Source organism: Bacillus rossius, chromosome 1, assembly GCF_032445375.1.
Source record: "Bacillus rossius redtenbacheri isolate Brsri chromosome 1, Brsri_v3, whole genome shotgun sequence".
Lineage (NCBI taxonomy): Eukaryota > Metazoa > Arthropoda > Insecta > Phasmatodea > Bacillidae > Bacillus > Bacillus rossius.
In genome coordinates, this window is record NC_086330.1 from 10,348,242 (window position 1) to 10,373,447 (window position 25,206).

The window sequence follows — 25,206 nt, forward strand, 5'->3', positions numbered from 1 at the left end:
AACATTTATGCTTAAAAATTAAGTATAACTTAAAAAATCTCTGAAAATTAATTTTATTATGTAACGAATATTATTGTGTTTTAAATTCATTCATGTTCAAAAAATATAAAAATGCACAAAAACAAAAATAACAAATAAAAAATTCCGTCCAGCACTGTAATGCAGTACTTAATTTCAAAATCGAGAAGGAAAAAAATTGAAAAGTTTGAGATAGCTCAAACCAAAAATAAAATTTGACAGTGTGACAGGACCTCTAAGCGGTCAGAGCATCTGGCTCTCGAGGCAAAAGTCCTTAGATAAATAACGGGGTCAGGACTAGGCGTTGAGCCTTCACACTGCGGGAAGTAATCACGAACCACAGCAATTAAGTCGGTTTACGGACGATAGTTTAACGTGACATCATAACAAAACATTGATGAAATGATTGCATACTTTTATGAATAAAATTGAATCATTTTAATTGAATTATCACTATTTTGTATGGATACAAAGGAGGAGTGAAATTAAATCTACAATTAAATTGATAAATTTACTTGTATTTGCACTCATTAACTCAAATATGTTTATTACTTTAACGAAGAGATTATTTTAACTATAACTTTTATACATGTTTGATATTTAACTTCTTCCAATCTGTGTTATTCTGTTAAGGATAGGACGATGATAGGAAAAGTAGGAAACGAATGGGAGTGTTTCAAGATTAATGTGCCTCGAAAAAGTCAAATCGATGGTTGTTCCAATCGAGTGAAAGAGAGATAGATGCGGCGCAAGCATACAATGAGCGTAACGGGACACAGCGTAACGGGACAATGTGCGTAACGAGACACTTTTTCGTGCGTGCAGCCGGCGTTCATCGATTTATTAGACGTTGTCACGTCAGTAAAATTCTAATCAAGTTACGTAAACCTTGTGATTTATCGTAACAATGCACAGACACCTCTGCAACTACTTTAATCAGAAGATATGTAACCATTATCAATATCGTACTTGATTGTTAAAATTATATTATTATTATGGCAGGTATTTTTTTTTTGAGAAAAAAAGATAGGTCATTTGACTGCAATAAGATATGCCTGGAATGATTCCTTGTGATTGGCGGCCGTCTGCAAGATAAGCCATTGCCTTATTTGGCCGGGCAAGTAAGGACGCGTTTGCTTCCGCGCAGTTAAGGTTCCTATCTAGACGCGTGAGAACTCGGTATCTGTCCCGATGACCTTGAACGGAGCGCCCTGGAGGCGGAGTTTGTAGCTGGGGGCGTCACAGTTTTTGGCTCGCCGCGCATCTACAGTAGGTAGGGAGGGGATGACGGCGCGTTACCCCCCCCCCCCCCCCCCCTTCCCACGCAGACAGTCGGCTGCAGGCGCCGTGGAGGAAGAAAGGCTGGAATCCACCACCAGTTTCGTGAATGTACCTGTGTTTGGCTTTCGTCCCAGCACAGTCGTATCGTATGACATTTGTACGCAGAGTTCTGAAACATTGCTTCCCGCTCGCACAATTTCTGTCGCAAAAAATAAACTGCAATATAAATATAAACTGAATACTTCATGCTAAGAACGTATACATAAATTGACCGTAATTGTAATCTAACTCTACTCTGTAAAGCTATAAATTCCTGACATTACAGGTATTTTTTTTTGTTATGGTTACTGGAAATTAAATATTATTAGAAAATATACGTAGGTCCTTGCAAAAGACGTGCAAAAGACACACTTCCAAAACTTTTTTTTTTGCCTGTTCCATCTGCTTTACCTTTATTTATTCATGTTAAGGACAGGTGTTGCTCACAGTATCACCAGAGCAGCCGGAATGTCGTTGTGTACCCTGAATCCGGCATTATGCGGCAAAACGAAAAAAAATTCACCTGCGTTATTAGTAACTTGCTGGTCTTTTTACTCTGGAATAGTGATAAATATTTTAATGGAAATAAGATAACACGTAAATTATTTATTTTGAATTTTTTTTGCCTAATTTCTAAAGATAAATTTTATATATGTACATAAATTTTCCAAAATTTATCAGTTGTAAACGAAAGGCTGAGAAGCAGTAAGCTGTGGACCGATTTAACAACCACTACATTATATATATTATATATTTATATATATATATATTTATATAATATACAATACATACTTTCACATGAGAACAACACTAAACCAAATGGTTAATTTGTATGACATCTCAAAATACATAGGCTACACTTGTGGTAAATTCGTCGACAGGAATGATACAGACAACTTTAAGACAATCCGCAATTTTGTATATACAATCTCATAGAAGACATATTTTTACATGAGGGCAATTTCACGCAAGTGGTTAGATTCCATGGCATCATAAAATACATACGCCTGCTGTAATAATTTGTTGACAGGTAACGAGTGATATAGACAAATTTAAAACATTCAGCTAGGTTATGTACAAAATCTTACATAGCATATAATTTCACATGATAAAACTGTTAAACCAAGTATTTTAGATTCTATAGGTAGTATCTCAAAATACAAACACTTGCTGTTATTATTTCGTCGTTAATTTTACGATAAAAAATTACACAAATATAGTATTTAAATTTACAGTCATAATACTTATTTGTACAACTACAGTATTTAACAAAAAATTGTTTTAACAAAAAGAAGACATTTGCGACGTAAAGCACCCCAACACGCATGTTCCTCCGTCTTAGAAGTTTATATAAAAATAGATGATTGCTCTATAACAAAGCATAACTTACACTGTTGTCAAACCATATCGTCCACAAGCACTGCCGAACATTTCCCTGAATGCATGTTAGATTGCAATGCATTATTTAGTTCCGTAATTTTGTCGTAAGTCTTTGTTAATTAGGAGATAGGAATCGCTATTGCAACAAAAAAAAATTCTGCATTTACTTTCCGTGCAGTACCTCAGTCCTGCTCAAGTTCAGAGCTGTCAAGCCTGTGTCCCAACTGAACCTAACATCAGTCTGTTGACTGTATAGCTAAGTTAATGATTCACTTCAATATGAGCCAGTTGTAGGGAACTTGAAGGCGTGTTCTTGGATGATTTTAACATCCTATCTTGTTTATTTTGAAGTAAAGCATCAGTTATGTAAATGGGGTCTCGTTTTTTCATGCTACGCGTGTGTCTCGGATCCACCAATTCAGGCAACATGCAGTGTTTATAAAATGTGACAAGTTTATTTTTCATTTTGTTTTCCCAGAATGTGTCATCTTTTTCGATCTTCGTGATTGTTATTTCCTTTTCGGTAGATGTCCAGACAGCAAATAAACAAACATCTCTCTGTGTGACATGTAGCTGACCTTGTATTTAATAAAAATATTCTTGTTTGTTATTTAAAACGACAGAATATATTTTATCATCCGAAAACATCAGGTACTTCAGTTTTCCTTCTTTCATGGTTTCTTTTAGATCCTTTCCATATGCAGATTCAGGGCACTTTGTTTCCACTATTGTATTACTTCCAATGAGGCCATCAGGTGTAGCACCGATGAAGGGGTATTGTTTATCTATAAAAAAGTCCCGTTTAATCTGAGACTACATAGTTTTACAACGTGCACACTCATTTCTTTTTAAGTCAGAAGATAGCATATTTGTTATAAGAACTGGAATTCTATTGTAGGTTATGGGCATGTTATAGATAGCATCAATATTATGAAATACTTTATTTTGAATTATGTCCTGAAGTTTTTCACGAGGTAAAAATTGCGCGTTTTAATAGATTTCTGGCATACTAAAAAACTTTCAGGTTTTTGGTTACATCAGATTTCGGTAGAGGTTTTAGATGTACTAACGGCCCTGAGTAACAGAGGAGGTATACTGCAAGTATTTACGAGTGTTAATTCCAGTTCTTTAAAAAATAAAATAGCTGTCCAAAAACATTGAATTTTTTTAGTGACTGAAATTAATTGCAGAAGGTTATAGCAAACCACATTCTAACTCGAATTATGTAGAAAGACTGTATGCACAGTAGCTTATATTTTTGCAACTTCAGTTTTTATTTGGTTTGAGAAATACTTAATAATGTGTTTTAAAACAAAAAAGAAAAAAGGTTGGCAATTATATGTAATATGCCAAGTCCACCAGGCTATGGTGGGATTCTACCCCGCCACCACATGGGGGATAATCGTTGAGACAAAATCTTACAAAAACTAATGCCAATCCAAAACAGAACTAACATGAGACGTAATATTTTCATCCTAAAATATCACGAGAAACATTTTCATAAGGCCTTGTTATAAAAGATTTATAAGCCTACGTATCAAGTTATTTTATTGTTGCTGATAATAAATACCTCCATCGCCACGAGCACTGTTCCATTTACTGCTCCTATGCCGACACCATCAAGCATTTCATCTTCTACACCATCGACCATTTCGTCTTCCATAATTACATCATCAGCAACCCGCCTGCTCCAGTAGGAAATACCGTTTTCACTCTGACTGAATTACTGACTGAAGTAACGTGTACGATTTTGGAATTTTCCTGTAAATGTTACACATTCCCGTACTAAATTTGCAAACCTACCCATAACGAAAGATCAGTGGATGTAAACACAAATTAAAAAATATATATATATATGACATGTTTTCAATGTTATTTACAAATACTTATTTTAAAAATAAGTTGCAAAGTTAAGAATGTTTTATCACTCTGCCACAGTGAAGCACTGTAGGTTAAACTAGCTTCTATTTACAGTTACGTGCAATAACGTAATGTGGAAAACAATCACACCTAGCAGACTATGGGAGTTAGGGCAAAAATAATTTTATTTTATATTTAAAACCTATTCAAATAATATATCAAGGGCAGAAATTTACCATAATAATTGTTAGGCAATTTTTCTAATAAATTGTTCCCCGAATATTTTAATACTACTAATATTCAATGCATAATCCACTCTAGTAACAAGCAGTGTTTTTAATTTTTTCAAAGGTTCATTTTCAAATAGTTCAATTTAGTCTGAACTAAAAACTCAAGAGAAGTAACCATGGAATTGTCCAATCACGTCAGTTATTTAGAACTCGTTGAGAGCAAATTTCTTTCAAGAAGCAAGTGGTAACAAGCAAAAATACTGTACTTATTGGTGGTAATGTTTTTTCGAACATGTTGCTGTATTATTTTCACAAGTCAAAATAGCTGGATTGAGAAAGAAACATGGAACCAAAAACTACGGTAATAACTTACGGAACAAAGTAGTAAAAATTAATTAAAAATATAGAAAAACATGGTATGCATTCGTATATCATCCAAACGCGCAAGTTACTAAAAATTAATCTTTTGAATAAGACTCAATTTTTCTTACAACATGACATTAAAAACATTGTAGTGCAAAAAAAATATGGTGGTAGGTACTGGTAGCGATTTGCAGTACGCAGAAGTGGGGACGTTAGGAAAAAATCTTTCATGGCTGAATAAAATAAACTATTATTATTTACACTTCTCCGGTGCTCAAGCCGTGACATGAGTTCTTTATGTCGCACGTTTCATGTACTGAACATTGAGGTGTATCAATCACTTTACCGACTTCAGAGTGCGAAACATGAGTTGCGCTGTGCACTGTACTACTGGCTTGCGGTAGAATGTCTTGCGAATTTTCCTGAAGTCTGTTGTATTTTCTGAAAACACGAAAAATTATTATTACTAACCCACTTTGAAGAGGAGCAAAAAAAAAAAAGGGTGGTTGGTAAAAAATTTAGTTCCCCATTTGAGTCCATGCAAAAAAAAATGCGACATACCTTTGTTTCTGATATTCAATCAAGGCTGTTCCTTTTCTCTTCTTCCTTCTTGCACTCATAAACAATTTGCCCGATTTTGCTTTTATTTTGTCTACATGCGCTTCCATCTTTATATATGAAGCTGATGACTTAAGTCCCCGAAATTTCGCGGATTCCTCTGGCCTCAGGATAGAATTCAAAGTTATAGGTGTGCTCGACCCATGTTTACTTTCCCATTGGTTGATTTCTTAGCGAGAACATTTTTATCCTTGTTATTTGGCACTACCTGATTCGTTTACTTCTCTCCTAGCTGGACATCGTTGGCTCACGGTCGTAGAGGGGCGTGTCCAGATAACTGCGGTCCAATCATGAACACAGTGCGACAGTGTGGAGGTTTGCATTCAAGCTTGCGACTAAATGAATGCGCGAAAATTCCGTGGCTTTACTAATGACTAATAACCGGAGCCTTTACTTACTTCTAATAATATTTCTGCTATAGTTCTCTAACCAATTTAATATAATCACTATTAACTCATGCGTTTATATACTTTATATTCACATTATGTTTGATGGCAATTTAGTGGAATACTAGACAAACATTACATAATTATTTAGGAGTGTTTTCCTCTACAAACATCCACATTCTCGTGTGCGGAATGGTTTGAGGTATCTCAAACATCAAAGTACAGGATACAACGGCAGGAAACACAAGCTGCTGCTGCGAGTAGGGAAGAATCAGCTTACAGTTATCTCTCGCGGCAATGTTCAAGGTCAGAACCACCCCTTCAGCGCCGCCAGGCCCTGCAGACCACGCCATCCCCTCCCTTCTAGTCCTCGCCAAGAGCTTGACGCGTCTCTCCCGCCAGGCAGCACGAGTCAGACACAAAGAACACCAAAATATCCAATTTTCGTAAACGAATATTTTAAAATTCAAAGCGGTGACCCTACACTTTTATACTATCATTTTTATCATAACAATGTCGTCTTTAGTTTTATTGTTTCATATTTCACAAATTTTAGATAAGTAACCGGGAATTCAGGCATCAAATTGCTTGTTTTGAGCAATTAATTTTAGTAAATTACATCACGAAATTAGAAAATGTAAAAATATGCTTCCAGAAAGAATTCATTTTACTTGTCGGATAAAAAATTTAAGAGCTGTTGCTCTAATAGTTTTATTGGAAATTGCATAAAACAATGTACATGTTTTTGAAACCTCAAAGGCAGGTAGATAGGAACCTTAAGTCTACGATTGGTGTGCCGACAGTAGACATGCACTTTAAATAAATCCAGCCATCCACGAAACGCAGAAAATGCTGCAAAGTTTTAACACCCAGCTTGATCAAATCTTTTCAGAAAAAAAAATTGCATTGCCCTAATTATCGATTAGCACAAGCTAATCATATCAAACGAAACAACAATCTAGAAAAATATGCATGGTCGGAACTGCGTACCAGAATATTTCAAAATTTAAACATACACGCGAAACATGAACCTGTCGGTGGCATTTAATGCACGGCTGACAGAACTCCAATACAGTATGTCCATAGAAGAATGTCTAGTTATACATTTGAATAGTATTGTTACGAACGTAAGCAGGGCCGCGGCGCGCGCCTGGTGGATTACAAGAGTCGCCGCTTCTCCTCCCTCCAGCCCTCCACTCCCCGCGCGGCGTTCTGCCTTAGACACGTTAACATGACACATGACAGCTGCGGAGTTACGCGAGCCGCCGACGCGTGTTTCGAGAGAATTCGGCAGTCGGGTCGGCGTGGAATGACGCGACTGGCCCCAGCCGCGCTCGTGAATTCTAGAAGTGGCGCCAGTGATATCTAAGCCCAGGACACCGGCCTCCGAGAGGAGTCAGTTGAGTGAGGAGTCGGGAGTTTTCCCGCGGCGGAGTTTCCGGGCCGATAGTACCGGGGGTGCGGCGGAGTTCCGGGGCGAGAGAGTCTGCGCGAGAGTGCCGCGAGTGCAGTGAGAGTTCCAAGCGAAGCGTCGAGCGGATCCTCGGCGAAGGGAAGTGCGATGGCGGTGGCGGAGTGCGGTGGCGGAGTCCCGCGACGGAGGTCCACGAGGGGTGCTGCGGCGAGAGTTGCGCCAGAGATGCGGCCCAGCGAGGTGTGCGGTGTGTAAAAACTGAGTGACTGGGGAATAAACATTTTTTAAATGTAACTGATTTTTAGAAGATTATTTGTTAGTGACATAAATATTGGCAATAAATAAAACTGTGTAGAGTAATAAAATCTTTAATTGGGCTATTCATTTACGAACCCGGTAGTTTTTCCCAAGATGATTCATTATTTTAATTTTTAATAAATCGTAACAGTATCAACTGTAAGCTTTGCAGTGTGTTGGTTCAAGGTCACAAGAGTAACTCAAACAGTTTTAGATAAGCGCATGCGCGATTTTTTTTCCTCGCTTGCAACTCCTGAGCGTAAAGCGTTTTGTGTTCTGCAACTGGCAACACGGAAGTGTAATCTTCAAATTTCAAGTCGTTATCTTATCTCACAGATGACCTAAGATCACCACAGATCACCTTATCTCAGATGTAGGCTGTAGTGTAATGCTTAACCATTACAAAAACGTTTTGACCAAACGGCTGTAGCCTATATTATGTACACACAAAATTCGCATTGTTTAGAAATTATATTTACACTAAAATTTTCGATCCCAGCAATTACTACAGTTGTTTTCGAGCAATTATTATACACTACTGATTCTCCCTACTGCTCCTTCCGTATTCTCATGCCACGTAGCCGCACTAAATATTGCAACGAGTCCGTCAAGGTTTGGGCAGCGCCCAGACACCATATAAATGAGAATTGGTCTTAATGCGTCAGCACGAAACGACCATAAATAATATACAGAACCATGATAAAATTATGCTAAAATTAACTATAAAAACGGGAATACATTCGATGGCCTTCAAAGAACAAAATGGTAACGAACACAAATAAGAACAAGTATTTTACTGCCAACAATACGAAAAAAAACTCTACGTATCGAATTTGTTTAAAAACCGCATTACTTGCACACAGAAAAGTATCTATTTTTTTAATATAATAAAACACTGAGTTTTTAGTATAGTTTTTCGTTAGAGATATGTATTCAATAAAAATAGCACACGATTTTTTTTTCAATTATTGGTACTAGCCGCATCGGGATGTTGGCATGCATAAGAATGAAACAAGTGAATGATGAATGCAATCGAATTGTGATCTACAAACTAAAAAATAATAATAATTTCGAACACGGCTTCAGGTTTAGGATTGGAATAGCACTCAATTTGTCAAAGCATGGACATAATAATTTCAAGGTCTATAAGCAGCCTACACACCAGCGACACAACAGACTTCGTGCCAAGACTGAAGCTAGCACCTGGATCTCGAAAGAGTGGTCTCGTGCTCACAAGTTCGCATCGCCATACTTTCACTTGGCAATGAATATACGACTCTGAAGTGACTCGTAACTCAGAATTTCGCCGCCTGAGTATTGGAGTGTTCTATGTCCACTTTTTAGGTTTTTTATGCTATGGACACGAAATTAATATTAGTATTCATTTGTACTATATCCACACACGTCTACGCACATAAAAATGTTTGTTCTTAATTTAAGACCAATATTATTTTGTTCTATGTCATGATATTCATAGTTGTTTTAACTTTCATTTCTTATATCTCAGTTCGGACTTCAATGGACATAGAACACTCCAACTCTCAGGCGACGATTTGTTTACATGCCCAGAGGGGTAACTTCGTGCTAAGTGTCTGGCGGGTGATTTAGTAACTCCCGCCGTGTAGGGATGTGTGGGGAAAAATTTTAGGGGAAAATATAACCCTAGTATTTTCCGAAAAAAAAAAAAATTACTATTTACCAATACCAACATAGATGACATAGTATAAGATCCGTTGATTTACGCATGAAAGCAACTGAGAATAATAAAGCAATACCGAGATAATAGTAAAATGTTTCTATACTGTAGTCTATTAAGAACTTTTTATGCCACTTGTAAAGTTTTACGTTACTATTATTTTACGGTAAAAGTAAAAAAAAAACTTTGAATTTAAAAAGTAGGTTTAAAAATCCTGAGCATGTTCATCTGTATATTACTTTTTATTTACCACCTAATGTCTAACTTCTTAGGTTATATTTGTAAAGAAATATTGATAAAATTTTCTCAAATACTTTAGGAAAACTAACATCTCTAGTGGGGTGGCAAGTAAGAGTTTGTCTTACAGTATAGGAAATCTTTAAAGAACTATTGCATCTAGGACATTCAGAAATGATTCGTCAATGTTCATAACTTGAATCCAAGTAGTTGGGAGTCCACTGTGACCCAAGAGGTTCCGTCGCCTTTAGGCCCCTGCGAAACCGCGCGAAGTTAAACCCAATAGAATCAAACTGAGGGAATAAAAAAATTTAAAAAAAAATGTATCAATCCAACTATGTCTTTGTAATTTCACTTCATGTTCATTACATAATTAACTTTACTCAAATATTTGCACAGAACATGTCTGCGTCGCAAGAGCCTCGGCGGTGACAAGCGAACTTCAGTCAGCGGCCTCAATGCACTCAGTTAATTGTCAACCGTCGAGTTCAAATGTAAACACTATCACCACTTAGCACTCCATTCGTCTCACTGCGACAGAACTTGCTCTACTTCTCTACTTCCCAATTTCTTTCTCCTCCCCCTCATCCTATCCTTCTCTCCTCTCTTTCTCCTCTTTTTCTCTTCTCCCTCATCCCATCCTATCCTCTCTTTCTCCTCTCCCTCATCCTATCCTTCTCTCATCTTTCTCCTACCCCTCATCCTATCCTTCTCTCCTCTCTTTTTCCTCTCCCTCATCCTATCCTCTCTCCTCTCTCATCCTATCCTCTCTTTCTCCTCTCCTTCATCCCATTCTTCTCTCCTCTCTTTCTCCTCTCCCTCATCCTATCCTTCTCTCCTCTCTTTCTCCTCTCCCTCATCCTATCCTCTCTCCTCTCTCTCATCCTATCCTCTCTTTCTCCTCTCCTTCATCCCATTCTTCTCTCCTCTCTTTCTCCTCTCCCTCATCCTATCCTTCTCTCCTCTCTTTCTCCTCTTTTTCTCCTCTCCCTCATCCCATCCTATCCTCTCTTTCTCCTCTCCCTCATCCTATCCTTCTCTCCTTTCTTTTTCCTCTCCCTCATCCTATCCTCTCTCCTCTCCCTCATCCTATCCTCTTCTCTCTTTCTCTTCACTGCATCCTTTCTCTCCCTCCTCTCCCCTTCTATTTCTTTTTTTCTCTCCCATATATTCTCTCTCTCTCCCTCTCTCTCTCACCTGAAACTGAAGTGTGGGGCAACACATAAGCGGTGGCTCAAGCTGATTCGTCTGGAGCGGTCTACCTGAGAGAGCTCCATAACAACACGACTGTCCTGTTCTGGCTTCCTAAATCCTTAACCCGCGCGGGGATATCGCAGCTGTGACCTGACCTGCTTCAACAACACCCCGTGGCGGCGCCGAGGCCATCGGCACGTGACAGCTGGCGCTCGTCCGGAAGAGGAGGTCACATGTTCTCATGCCGCGGCGTGACAACGGCAGCGGGCAGCTTGCGAGCACTACAAGTGTTCTTTGTAACTGTGTATTTGTATTTGTTTGATGTGGGGGGGGGGGGGGGGGGGAGCAATTCCCTCTCAATTTTGTAAAACTTTCTGGCAAATACCAGTAAACGTGTATTTTATTTTGGGTGATGCGAGGTGATCTGTTACAACACCATCCACTTTCAACTGACACTTATGTAGGCCCATATGCCAGTGCGTTAGTGTCAATAGAAATGCAAGCTTTTTGAATACACATGTTTAAATTTTATAAATTTTTTTTTTCTATTTTTTAACCCATCTTTCCCCAAAAATACTGAAACAAATTCCTGTATCCGCCGCTGCTTGCGAAGGTCGCCCAACAGCACATTGATTCCGTTTAAAAGATTGTTATAAAGTGTGATGGTTTTTTTCACGACCGACAGGGAATGACCTACAAAGCTTCAGAACAAAAATTTATTTTACTAGCATTATTCTTACTCTGTGGTCTACCATCATCAAGTCGTATCACAATATAATATCGAAAGGTAATACTAGGTTGGGTCAGTCTTATTTACTATGTTACTATCATGTTAAATTATTAAAAATTATGTTCTGAAATTTGAAGGGGGAAAAAAGTAGCCAACTGATACCAACTGCTGCAAAAATGTAAAATTACACAATCATCTAAGTGGCATGACTATACTTCTGGGAGCATTTGAGCATGTGCTTAAGGTTCTGTGAATTTTAAGCTTTCCATATGGAAAAGAATATGGTGGTAAATTAACAATTACTTAAACAAACTAGCAAAAAATTTAATAATTAACTAACAGATAAAAAAACTAATAATTAAAACCTTAAAAAGAATTACTTGTGTATGCCTAAAAAAAATTATTTTATAAATTAGTTCACCCTTCAAATGAGCCACTAAACTCTACAATTTATTACCTTTTGGCAAGAAATAAAAAATAATGGGTTGAATAATCTACAATGAATTTTAAGTCAGAAAAAAAAGTTTGCAATGAGAAAAATAATATGTTTTACAAAATGCAAACATACTATGTATGGTAATTTTGCACAAACTGAACATTGTATGCACCTGATCTCAGCCTCTCATTATGTATTCACATTAAGTTGAGTACCTGGATCTTCTCTGTAAAATTATTTAGGTAGTACAAATTTAATTGTCTGTATATATTCAACAATTTTATAACAATTTTAAAAGCCAATAGTTGCTAGTATAGTAAAAATTGTCAATTAGTATTGTAAATTTCACTTTTCAAACATAGTTTATTTTTGTTATTAAATCACTGCAAGCCTAACCCCACCTAATCACACACCTTCTTGGTCACAATTCATGAAACTGATGAAGGCAATTTAAGCTCTGTTGGTAATAAACTTAACTTCCATTTTAGGTAGATTTCAAAGAAATACTACCTATTGTAGCCATTACCATGGTGCGACTTTCGAGAAATTTTTATATAGTTTTTCGTTTCATGGTCCATAGAACCCAAAACCATTGCAAACTTAAAAGTTTATCCATTCATATTTATATATCACAATTTTGTGGGCAGAATAATTGTCACATTTTTTTCACAAATCACTTCCAAACTGATATATAAAATCTAGTAATGGAAAATCTCAGTCGAGTTTGTTATTGGGCAATATCCAACCAAAGGGGTAGAAATGGGGAAGGTTTTTTTTACAACATAAAAATTGCTGTAACTCGCATAATATGGAAAATATCACATACGTTTGAATGTATTATAACTCGTAATACCAAAATCTTTTGTCTGAATAAGTTTTTTATTTAACCAACCATAACTGCGAGGGGTTGAAGAAACAAGAGTTGGAGGACAAAAAAAATCACAACTCCCTTCATAGGAACAACATCGAATTTATGCAAATTTTGTATTAATCTTATAATTTTTATCTAAAACTTTTGTCTGAAACCATTTTTGATAAGCTGAGTCAATGCTGCAGGGAATTGAAAATATATGGGTACATTAAAAAAAAATTCATAATTTTCATACCATGTACACTATCAAATATGTTCTAATTTATTATAAAACCTTGAATTATTATCTACAACTTTTGTCTGAAATAATTTTTTATACAACCTACCATGACTGCAAGGGGTGAAATAGACAGGGGGTAAATACCCACAAATTTATAACTCCCTTAGTAGGCACACTATCAAATCCATTTGAATTGTTTGTAAATCTTATAATTATTATCTAAAACTTTGATTGAAACAATTTTTGAAGAAACAAATTATTAACGTAAATACATGAGATGAAATTTAAAAAAAATTCAAAATTAACTTAGTATCACATTCATTTGAATTTATTTTAAGTAATTTTAATATTATCTTAAACCTTTGTGCAAAGCACATTTTTATATGACCACATTAGTATAAGGGATCAAAAAATAGTGTTTGAAGGTCAAACAAATTAGTTGACATATAATATGAAATTCGTTCTAAGCTATTCAATGCTGCGTTGTAAGCTATTCAATGCTGGATACATTGAGTTAAAAATATTCATAATATTTTTGCTGCATGGAAAATGACAAATATTTAATAAATCATTTTGTAATATTGGAGAACATAAATGTTTTATGCATTAATTTCTTAAAATGTTCCAGAAGTTTGTAAACGTTTCCAAAATATTTCCAAATAAATAGGTTCTTAGAACTCTGCCTATGCCTGTAAGCTGTGCTGAAAGGGATTGTTTTTTGTTTTAATTTTTCATATGGTCTGCTGCAAATTTGGCATTGGTTTATTTTGTTTTTATTCCATTTTAATTTTAAGCCAGCAGGAATTTTGTTTATACACAGTGTTATAACCTAAACCAGTTTACCTTGAGCCTGTTTCTTTGAGATGATTTTGGCCATAAATCATATTATTAAAATTATTTTTACTGTATATTTAATATGGCTTACCGAACCTAACCTCACCTATATGTGAATAAACTTAGGCACCCTGGGGGTAAAAACATTTTCCCATATTGGGTAGGTATTTACAGGTGCAGATAATAAAAAAAAATAAAGATTATGTTAGGTTCGGTCAGCCATGTTTAAAACACAGATAAAAGCACTGTTAAAATATTTAACTTCTCCCAAAGGAATTTTACTGAATATTTGCCATAAAGGTACCTATATGTAAATAATTAAGATGTACCTACTATAATGCAAATAAAATTAAATAAATTAAATCACTCTCAGGGTAAAAACTGGTGGTAATATCACACTTCACTGCTGGAAACCAACATAAAATTAAAAAGGAGAAACTTTGGAAATTAACCATTGCTGAGCTCTACAAAGCAGAGTTGTACTGATTTGCAATGAAAAATAAAAAAATTATCTTAATTTATAAATGTTCTTTTTGAAGGTTTAACTAATCAAGATTGGCTACAATATATAGAAAGTTTATATTTCCCCCAAAAAAAAACTCACTAAAATACACAAGTGCCAAATTTCCATAAATTTATTTTTAGAAAATTGGTAATTGTTAACGCTAGGCACTCTATTTTTATTTACAACAGCAGCTTTTTCAAAGGCAGATGAATTAACCAACAAAATAGTTTTTTCGGCATCCACTGTTATCACTCTGCTGTTGCACTGAACTTGATGGTAAAATGACGAGCAATTATTTTTTAACTGTACCTATTTTACTGTCCGTAGATTGTTTATGTTGCTGTACCATTTCTACCTTATTGAACTCCAAAAATAACTTTTACGAAACTGTCACGTCTCTCTTTGGAAGAAGAAGAAAAAGTGTGAATGTATTTATGTATACACGTTAGAAATTTTACTTTTGTTTGAAATAATACACTAAACTACTTTGAGATTAATAGTTATAAAAATATAAAAATGTTGTAACATAAATTTTGTAACAAAAATATACTTATAGCACAATGAATGCATAGAGAATTATATGTTCAGATACAGTAAAACTCTGTTAAGATGTTCCCGGATAATAAGTTTTCCCGTTTACAACATTTAATTGAGTATTCCCTTGATCACTTCCATACATCCCAAATTTAATTTTTTCCCATTCAAAACATTTGCATTTATGAATGCTTCCCGAATATAACATTCAATATTTAAGGGATAAAATAATGTAATAAAGTTTATCTTTACACTCTTAAACTATACTTATCGTTAAACTTTTAAACAAATGTAAAAAAAAAAAAAAAAAACGTTAAAATCTTTGCAGCATGCTGTTATGATATATTTTTCAACCAAACAACTGCTTGCATTCGTAACCTTTGTAAGGCTGTACCATCTGTACACCATTTCCCTCATTCGAGGGATTATGTCTGACGAATACACATGCATAACACATGATGCAACTGGTACAGCAATTTGAGGAACTAATCACAGTTTCATTGTTTGTTGAGCACTGTAGTAAAAAATTTTTATACGGTAGACGTAATGATGAATATTTTAGTTTACTCATCTTGCTATGATTTCTGTTTTTAATCGGACTTATACCGTATTCACCCGTAAATTGTGCACAGTTTTTCGTGAAGCGTGTGTTGAAAAAATCATGGTACGAGGCTTATTCAAAACTTGAAAACGCTGCATGGTTACACTGCATAGTGTACAGGTTCGTTTATGCTCCAAGGTTGGTTGATCTGCTACTGCTTAAAGAAACTACGAACATCTTGCATGTGGATTGTGCTTTGTGATTTTGCTTTTTCTGTGAGAAGAAGTTGCAATGATTGCTGAATATTTGTGGTAGCGATCTTCTACGCATGCTGAAAAAACCTAAAACTATTAAAAAGGCTCAGAATGTCAAAACTTGTGCCTTAGGTAGAAAAAAACACTGTTGCGGAAATTGTACATCGGATTGGAGGTGAAAAATAATTGTTTTTGAGTGATAATGTTATTGCAATAAAACGTTTATTTGAAAGGTGAGAATTTGTAGAGTGTACTTACCTCTTCAGTAATTTCCAATATATTTTGTTTATAATCTTTCTAACATGGTATTGATTTCGGTTATCTGTGACCTGAGATGTTTATGGATCTTCACTGCTGTAAACAAAACAGTTGCATTCGGTAGCCTTTTACATTACATTCATGATGTTTTTTTGTCCCATCACGGTAAACATGTTACTATTCCGCCGCTACCTATTGATTTGCCAGAGTTGAAACAAAAATTTGAAGAGGCTATTGCTTTCATTACTCCAGACATGTTAACCAAGTGTGGGAATAAATACACTTTAGGATGGATGTGCGTCGTATACCTAAAGGTGGAATAAAATTTTGGGTACTTCTAAACATTGTGGAGGGAATCTTACGCACAACACTACACCAGTCTGCACTCTTCATAAAATATACTCTTTAAATATAAAAACCAATTAAATATTTCAAATAACTACAAACTTTATGTAATTTTATCTCTTAAGCAAAAGTAAATTACACTTAAATATGACATAAATATGTGTAGCATAAACAAGAGTTACCATATTCAAAACAAACCAGTTCTCTAAAAAAAAATTTTATAAAAAATGTTAAATTAAACTTAACTTTTAAAAGAAATAAAAATTACAATTAAATATGGCAATAGTCGGTACCTAGTGTTACATGAATAGAGTAATAAAGAAAATTATTTCAATGTGTTATGTTGCTTTGGATAAAAAAAAGGCTTCAATTATTTCAATAATACAAGAAAATAAAAATAACATTTTATTTTCAGAAAAATAGCAAATTAATTATAAGTTCTAATAAAATATTTAAAAAAAAAAAAACTTTCGGCACAGCCTACATTTCAAAGTACCTATTTCTTCTGGAAATATTTTGGTAACTTCTACAAAATTCTGGAACATTTTTAAGAACTTAATATACATAACATATTTATGTTCTCCAATATTACAAAATAATTGATTAAAAATTTTCTCATTTTTCATGCAGTGAAAATATTATGATTGTTTCTAACTCAATGCATCCAGCATTGAATGCTTTGAACAAATTACAAATGATGCCAACTAAGGTAATTAGTTAATTTTTGATATTTAAAATCTAGTTTTTATCCCTTGCACTAAAATGTGGTTATATAAATATTTGCTTTGCACAAAGATTTAAGATAATAATAAGATGGTTTAAAATAAATTTGAACAGATTTGATACAAAAAAATTTTGAATTTTTTTTAAATTTCAATCCCTGTTTTTAAGATAATAATTTGTTTCAATCATATTCAGCCATATTTGAGATAAAATTTAGGATTTACACTATAATTTATAAAGGATTTGATAGTATACTTTCAAACCTTGTTATTCCCACCCTTGCAGTAATGGTTGATTTGATATAAATTTATTTTAACAAAAGTTTTAGACAATATTTAGAACGTTTAACAAAAATAAGAATGGATACGATATGGTACATGGTAGTTAGTTTTATTTATTTTCTTATTCCAACCCCAGGTTTTTTTAAACACCTTGCAATAATTGTTAGTATTATCAAAATTTGTTCTACATAAAAGTTTTAGATGAAAATTATAAAATATACAAACAATTTGAATGGATTTTATGGTGTGATTACTAAGGTAGTTATAAATTTTTTATTATTATTATTATTTTAACCCCTCTTTATCCACCCTTTGCAGTAATGGTTAATTCTATAAAAAATTTCTTCAGACAAAAGTTTTAGATAATATTTATACAGTTTACAAACATTTTGAACGGATTTAATATTGTAATTACTATGGGAGTTATTAATTTTTTGTTTTGTTTTTCAACCCCGGTTTTTTTCCACCCCTAATAGTTGGTCGTATAACAAATTATTTCAGACAAAAGTTGTAGATAGTAATTTATGGTTTTACAATGAATTAAAATGGATTTAATAGTGTATGTAGTACCGAATCCATGATTTTTTTAAATCTACTTCTGTTTTTTAATTCCATTTCTGCAATGGTTCATTTTATCAAAAATTTTTTGGAAAAATGTTTTATATAAAAATTATACAATTTACAAACAACTTGAACAGATTCAATTGCTTACTCAGGGAGATATGAATTGATTTGTCCTCCAACCCTTGTTTTTTCCACCCCTTGCAGTTATGGTTAGTCATATCAAAAAAGTATTTGGACAAAAGTTTTTGGTATTAATCCTACGAGTTATCATACGTCCAAACGGATGTGATATTCATCATATTATGGGAGTTATAGCAATTTTCTGTTGTTCAAAAAAAACTTCCCATTTCTACCCCTTTGGTCGGATATTACCCATTAATGAACTTGACCGAGATTTTCCATAATTATATTTTATGTATCAATTTGGAAGTGATTTTTGAAAAATTACGGTAGTTATGTTCCTAAAAATGGGAGGTGTGCGTGTGTGTGTGTGTGTGTGTGTGTGTGTGTGTGTATATATATATATATATATATATATATATATATATATATATATACACACACACACACACAAATAAACTTTTAACTTGACGATGGTTTGGGGTCTATGGACCAGGAAACGAAAAACTATATAAAAATTTTCCAGTAGTCATACCATGGTAATGGTTACAATAAGTAATATTTCTTCAAAATCTATCTAAAAAACAAATTTTGTTTTCAAACCATACTTTTATTGATTTATAAAAAACTATAGGTTGATGTAATATTATAACATTATAATACTTAAATAGATTTTGAAACAATCAAAGAGAACACCAACCTATATGCCTTAAATTATTTCATTCAAAAATCTTCCATACCACCTTCGGACAACATAATCACATTTTTCCACATCCCTAAAGAACACTACACACAGTATAAGTTGAATCATGAATTAGCTTGCAATAAAATGCATTTTTTGAATTTTTCATCACTAAGTCGATTGGATTTTGTCATGTTGGTCATTGTTGAATAGAAGAGAAAAGCCTTCCTGCCTAAGCACTTTATGTCAGTGGTTTGTTAGATCTTCTGAATATCTTAAGTTTCATCGGGTAACATTGGAGCATTGTGCAGCCTGTATGTATCGAAATACTGGTCTATAATCGATACAGCTTGGTTCCTGATATTGTTTTGAGAAGTAGAACCAAGATGACTTCCAGTATTCTATCCAAAGTCGAAAATACTGATATTAGGGAGGTTCCGTCTCCATCTGAACAGGAACAGCATTCACCAGCAGGAACTTTGCCCAGAGTGTCATTCATTACCTCAGCGGCTGTTCAAAGGCTCTTCTTTTTATATTTTTTAAATCTGTTTTATTTCATTTAAATTTGGAAGGTTATATTTTAAGGAGAGGAGTGGACCTGGGTGGGAGTGTACACTGTAAGTTTTACTCCAAGACATTTCAAAGTACCCATAGCTTGGAAAAACAGTTCAAATATTAATATTTAATATTTATGCATATGTGAAAATTAGAATACAAATATTTGATCACGTACCTATTCATATTCTCTGATGTAAGAATACAAATATTCACATGAAAATACAAATAAAACTATTCAAATTCACACCAGCAAATACAAATATATTCATATTGACTATCTGTACATATGAATATATTTTTATTCATAGAAAATAATTTTTGCCAATAGTCTTATTCATATTTATAACAACAAATATGACCATCACACACAATTTAGTCAATTCTCGCAAAATGACTATTTTTCCCTTCGTTGGATTCATGAAAAGTAAGTTTTTTTTAAGGTCTATGAGCCGAGAAAAATTGTATTATTTAGAATCCAAAAAATGAGCAAATATTGATTGCAGGTTATTGAAATCCCTGAAGTTATTTAAATAATTTGAAGACCTATTTTAATATTTCTTTAAAATATCCTCATTTTTAAAATTATATTCACCTCATTATTTTCATGGTCTTCATAACCTACTTCAGAATTTCTTAGAACCCACTCTGTATTTAAAAATGCAGTATAATAATGATAGCTGATTAGATTACATGTAATGTAGAAAATTTCTAACCAACTGTACAAACAATTTAACAATATTTTTAATGTAGCCAAGTAAAAATAACCTAACCAACCATCCACACTATTTTAAAGTATTTTAATGAAGTTAACCTAACCCAACTGACCATTTTCTCGATATCGCAGTATATGTAAAAGGGACATTCCAACAATAAGTTTCGTAATTTTCTTCCACAGGAAAAATGAGGAAACACACTGCCATAACAAAATAGAATATTTTCTGAATTCATGATGGGAAGAGCAAGAGCAGAGAAGCGCTGGCCCATGCGCAGAATACTAAACAGAGATAAGCAGCAGACAGACGTGCCAGAGCTCAGTCGGTCGAACGCAAACCAGCATGGCAGAAAGTTGTGTGCTGGAAATGCGGTCACAAATGAAAATGTCTGCTGTCTTGGGCTATGAATGGACGTGTGGGACTGGAGTTTAAACATATTCGTTGATGCCTACAGAGCGTCATGCCACATCAGATGTTGGGTGCTGGTGTTCAATGTTCGATGAAGGAAGGCAGAGTGTGGAAGATGAAGACAGATGTACAAGTTCATCACATGATTCACGAAAAATTGGACATAGGAAGGTGTCGAAAAAATAAATTTCAGAGAGGCCTCACACCTGATAACAAAACCGCAAGAATGGCAATAAGCCTTTAACAACCGTGTATAAAAACCTAATCTAGCCATTACCTACTTAAAATTGTAAACTACATGACTACTCACACACCCTCTTACAGCATAATTCTAAAAAATTTCAAGAGGTGGGAAAAAAAACTAGGTAATTTTCTTGAGTCGATGCTTTTCCGTAAATAAAATAATGAAATACGGAAAATACTTTTTTTTCCCCAAATACTAAAGACTTTCCTTTATTTACCACGTAAACAGTGTTTTTTTGCTTTCTACTGGTTTATAGGAAATTACTGTTTGTAGGTCACGTTAGATAGCCTATGCAGTGAAGCGGTCATCACCATGTTGTGCTTTAATTATTTAACAGTTAGCTGCGTTCACATTTACAAAGCATGAAAATAGTAAACAAAAAGAAATGAAACACAATTATTTTGGCACACACTATTTTCTGCGCTCTGAAGACTACTTAAGAAATATGTACATTCGGACTTCACAATTGCAGACTAGGCTGTTTTCCGTGCAGCGGTGTAACGTCATTCGCGTGAGGTTAAGGACACACGATGCTCACAGATTCGGACTGTTGTAGACGGGCTTTACGACATGGATATTTTTGATTTGGATATTGTAATGCAATGTAACGTAATTATTACTTTAAAAGAATAATGTAACTCCCTACTGTGCATCCAAACCCAAGAATCACCTCTTGAGAGGGATTATTATTTTTAGCAGCATGAAGACCCAAAGCTCCAACTTGTTACATGAAACAGCACATAACCTACCTTATGAAAGGAATTGTCATTGTGTATTATCAAACATAATAATTTATTTTATACGTCAGGTTACGTGCTATTGCAAATAACAAAACAGCGCTTCGCGCCTCCATATTGCTAAAAAAAAAAATCTGTCAAGGGTTCACCCTCGAGTAGGAAGGCAGGTTATATCAAAAATATGCACGTTCTTATAATATGGAAAACCACAGGATCAGCAACGCAAAAAAAAAGCACAACATGGTGACGGCCGCTTCACTGCATAGACTATCTAATGTGACCTACAAACTGTAACTTCTCAGAAATCAGTAATAATTAAGTAAAGCTGTTTACAGAGTGAAAAGAGAATCATCTTTAGTGTTTGAAAAAGTATTTTCCGAATGTTATTATTTTATTTACGAAAAAGCCGCAATGCGAGAAAATTACCAAATATTTTGGGTTTCCCCCCCCCGAAAAGAAGCTACCATTCAGAATTACCCAACAAAAAAAATCAATGTCATTTTGTGAGACAAAAATTCAAAAATACAATTTTCAATTAATTTTTTTACAGAAAACCCACATCATTCAGAACTAAGCCGAAATTACAATAGCCCATTGCATCTGTCCATCACCCAGCATCCATTCGTCGTCAGACGCCGTGCGATTTACAAAACACTATCATTTGAAATACTATTTTCCCTATCACATATTACCAACTGTACAGAAAACTTAAAATTTTTGAGGAAATTTATCTTGTATTATGAAATATTAGTTGGAAAATCAATGCAAGTTATGCACTTATAACACATTAAACACAATATTTGGTAAATATGTAGAATAACGGTATATGCGAAAAAAAATGTTAAAAATCCGAAAATACTTTTATTCTATGCTCTTTCACTTCCTCTTTTCAAAACAACCGGCGGAGATAAGAAATTCCAAATACTTTAGGAGATATAGAATTTTTTAATTTTGCAATTCAAGACCTGTGCAACTATTGGAACGTCAACATTTTTGTTATTTTGCAGTGTGTTCGTGTATGCGTAATAAATAAAATGGTCGATTAGGTCAGGTAAGTTACATTATTAATACTTTCAAACTAAGCGGACATAAAAAATAATGTGATTAATTTTAATGGCTGTTTAGTTTTAAAATATTTATAATGTAACTGACCTGACCAAACAAACCGGGACAAAGGATGAACAGTACGAACTAAAATGGTCGATTATGTCAGGTCAGTTACATTATGAATACTTTCAAACTAAGCGTACATTAAAAATAATGATTTAATTTCAATGGTTCTTTAGTTTTAAAGTATTTATAATGTAACTGACCTGACATAACAAACCCGGACAAATGATGAACATTAACAACTCACGTAAAAATTTTTTGTTTCTTATTACTTGCGCAACAATATCCAAATAAAAAATAAGACTTTAAAATTAGAAACGTTAAAAAATCACCTAAGTTGGAGGCGGGTACATTTCCTTTGCCATTAGAAGGAAATGATGTAGTCGTTCACCTACATCGCGATAACTCCGACGGAACATTAATAAATAAATAAATAATCACGTATTGGTTCATTTGAATACTGGCCTATCACGGAACTGTCACGTGACAAAATTGTCCAATAAGAAACATAATAGATACTCGTAAACAAGAAACAATGGTAGCTGCATTACACAGGTATTGTGATGAAAATTAAAAAATTCGATATCTCCTAAAGTATTTGGAATTTCTTACCTCCGCTGGTTGATTTGAAAAGAGGAATTGAAAGAGCATAGAATAAAAGTATTTTCGGATTTTTAGCATTTTTTTCCCATATACCGCGACAACGAGAAACAATGGTCACCGCATTACACAGGTATTGTGATGAAAATTAAAAAATTCGATATCTCCTAAAGTATTTGGAATTTCTTACCTCCGCTGGTTGATTTGAAAAGAAGAATTGAAAGAGCATAGAATAAACGTATTTTCGGATTTTTAGCATTTTTATCCCATATACCGCGACAACAAGAAACAATGGTGAACGCATTACACAGGTATTGTGATGAAAATTAAAAAATTTGATATCTCCTAAAATATTTGGAATTTCTTACCTCCGCCGGTTGATTTGAAAAGAGGAAGTGAAAGAGCATAGAATAAAAGTATTTTCGGATTTTTAGCATTTTTTTTCGCATATACCGCGACTCTACATATTTACCCAATATTTTACATTCTAACATTTATTTAAACATTTTCTGAGTGACCATGCATAATTAATTACACTTCTGTGAATCAGACGATTTTAGTTTCAAAACACAACCTTTAAAATGTGTTCAAACATAATTTTAAAAAATAATTATATATGCATCTAAAGAACTAAACAAACTTCAAAACCTTCTAACATAATTTGACTTGCTAAATCCTTGAAGCCATTTGGAGGTTATAATTTCATTCATCCGTCTGTCCGAAAAGAAGTATGACGTTATCAAACTTTTGACGGACGGACGGACGGATACAATTTACGGGACGTATTATTGGCTGCAGGTCACGTGATTGACAATTGCCATTCCGGCTTTGCGTATGAAAGACGAGAATGACAAACTAAAACTAGCTACCTTGAATTCGATTAATTTAAAGTGTTTAACTAAATTATTTATTTAGAGCTTCCTAAACGCAATCATTACATAACAGCCAGAGATAATTGTATTTGTAAAAAAATAATAATAATTTAAACTTTGCGATCTTACAAACGTAAATTATGCTGAAACTGAAGTTCACACCAAAATAATCTTAACTGGTACTACCAATAATCTGCAAAAGTATAATCTACATACCTGCTGTTCAGAATTTTGATGTCAATATCAACAAATAATACTGTTTATTAACGACCTTCTAAACAAATATAACTGCCATTAAATCACAACAGCTAATACCCTAACTACACTAGCATCATATTCATCAAAAAAACACCATGACCATAGACTATAAAAACCACAGGTTTCCAAATAATATTTTAAGTTCCCGCAAAGTTTTTTGCGTAAATATCACAGAGAGCTTATTTATCTTTTGTTGTGAAACATGGATCTCGAACAAATTAGTGCAGTTGATTGGGTTTGGGATTACTCACAAGAATTATGGAGTAGCCGGATATTCTGAATTGTGCTTGATATTTAGTTTTCTGAATTCATTAAAAATTGTATGTCTTGATTTACATTAATAAGTAAGCTAAATAAAGAATGTATTTGCAAATTATATGATTGAGGTATTTTGTTTTAACTTTGTACATTATTAAAAGTAATAAAACTTATCAGTAAATCATTGCCATTTAATTTAACTGACATGCGATTTTCTTTTAAACATGGCCTAGACCAAATCATAAACCACGTCATGTTGACGCCGACCCCCAATGCTCTTCTATGTCGCATAGACTGCTATGCCTCATCAACGTTTCAGGAAAGTGTGTCCACCGAACGCACTCGTGCGCGCACCGGGGTGTAAGAAGTGCAACAGGGCGATCGCCACGCAATTAGTGCCACATCGGCGGAGGAGACCGGCCGGGTGTGGCATATCCCTCTGCCGAACTACAAGAGTGTTTATGTATTTATTCCACAGGAACATATTAGACTTTATTTCATTGTTTAACACTTTATTTCTCTCCAAATTATGTTTCA

General features: G+C 34.1%; 1 protein-coding gene across 15 annotated transcripts in view; it reads right to left on the bottom strand.

Moving 5' to 3' along the window:
• The window catches only part of LOC134532050 (endophilin-A), a 167,262-nt gene extending 142,738 nt beyond the window's left edge, over nucleotides 1–24,524 (bottom strand). For 12 of the 15 annotated variants that reach the window (XM_063368378.1, XM_063368338.1, XM_063368309.1 and 9 more), the window contains exon 1: nucleotides 24,370–24,523. The gene's annotated coding sequence lies outside the window, so the exon portion shown is untranslated. Of the gene's footprint in view, nucleotides 1–24,369 lie in introns of all 15 variants that reach the window. The other 3 variants (XM_063368243.1, XM_063368301.1, XM_063368218.1) reach the window with 1 other exon arrangement.
• Nucleotides 24,525–25,206: the final 682 nt, after the last annotated feature.